The sequence below is a fragment of the Triticum dicoccoides genome, chromosome 1B, assembly GCF_002162155.2.
Source record: "Triticum dicoccoides isolate Atlit2015 ecotype Zavitan chromosome 1B, WEW_v2.0, whole genome shotgun sequence".
Lineage (NCBI taxonomy): Eukaryota > Viridiplantae > Streptophyta > Magnoliopsida > Poales > Poaceae > Triticum > Triticum dicoccoides.
Window position 1 is genome coordinate 685,249,199 of NC_041381.1, and position 884 is coordinate 685,250,082.

Here is an 884-nt window from a genome sequence, read left to right on the forward strand (position 1 = left end):
ATGAAAATCGTATATGAAATTAGAGGAGAAGAAAACCGATGTTGCCCTTCTTCTGTGTGGCTGCTTGCCTGCTTCACAGACTCAACATATTCGTCTGTGCGTGCTTCGGCTGGTCCGCTGCTGCGGCACGGTCGCGCTTCGTCAGCCACCCGTCCGCAGCAGCCGCCGCCGCCGCCGAGTGTCCTGTTGGCCGCGCGCTGGGTTTTGGCGCTCGATGATCATGTGATTCAGTACTTCGCCATCGCTAGGGTTCGAGACCTGCGAGAAGGCCACAAGGGAACGATCGGGATCAGACCAACATTGAACGATCAGCATACCAAAGTAGTACACGTACGACGAGACCAATGGACCGAACTGTTCACTTGTAATGGGCTGAGTTGGGCTTAGAGGGGTATTATTAAATCAATGGGCTGAATTCCAGGGTGGTCCACCCGTTTCCCCGAACTAAATCGCCATGTGTCTCAAAAAAAAACACTAAATCGCCCTAAGACCATTACCATTAATTCGTATTTTCCCATCAACTAGCTAAAATTGATTAACCCTAGGATTAGGATCTTTTTTTCTTTTTTCCTCTATGTGTGTTTTACATACCGCAGTAATTTGCTATAGAGAGTTTCTTAGTTCTATTAAATAAAAAAAAAGATAATATAAAATATTATTGATGGAAAAAATTATTATTTGATTTGATGCATTGTGATCCTTAACATTGATGAATCAAGAAAAACGGAACGAGAGGGATTCGAACCCTCGGTAAACAAAAGTCTACATAGCAGTTCCAATGCTACGCCTTGAACCGCTCGGCCATCTCTCCTACATAACTTATTATGGAAAATAAATTGAGTGAATAGCGAGTTTTCTTATTCCTGTAGCAGAGGTACCACCAC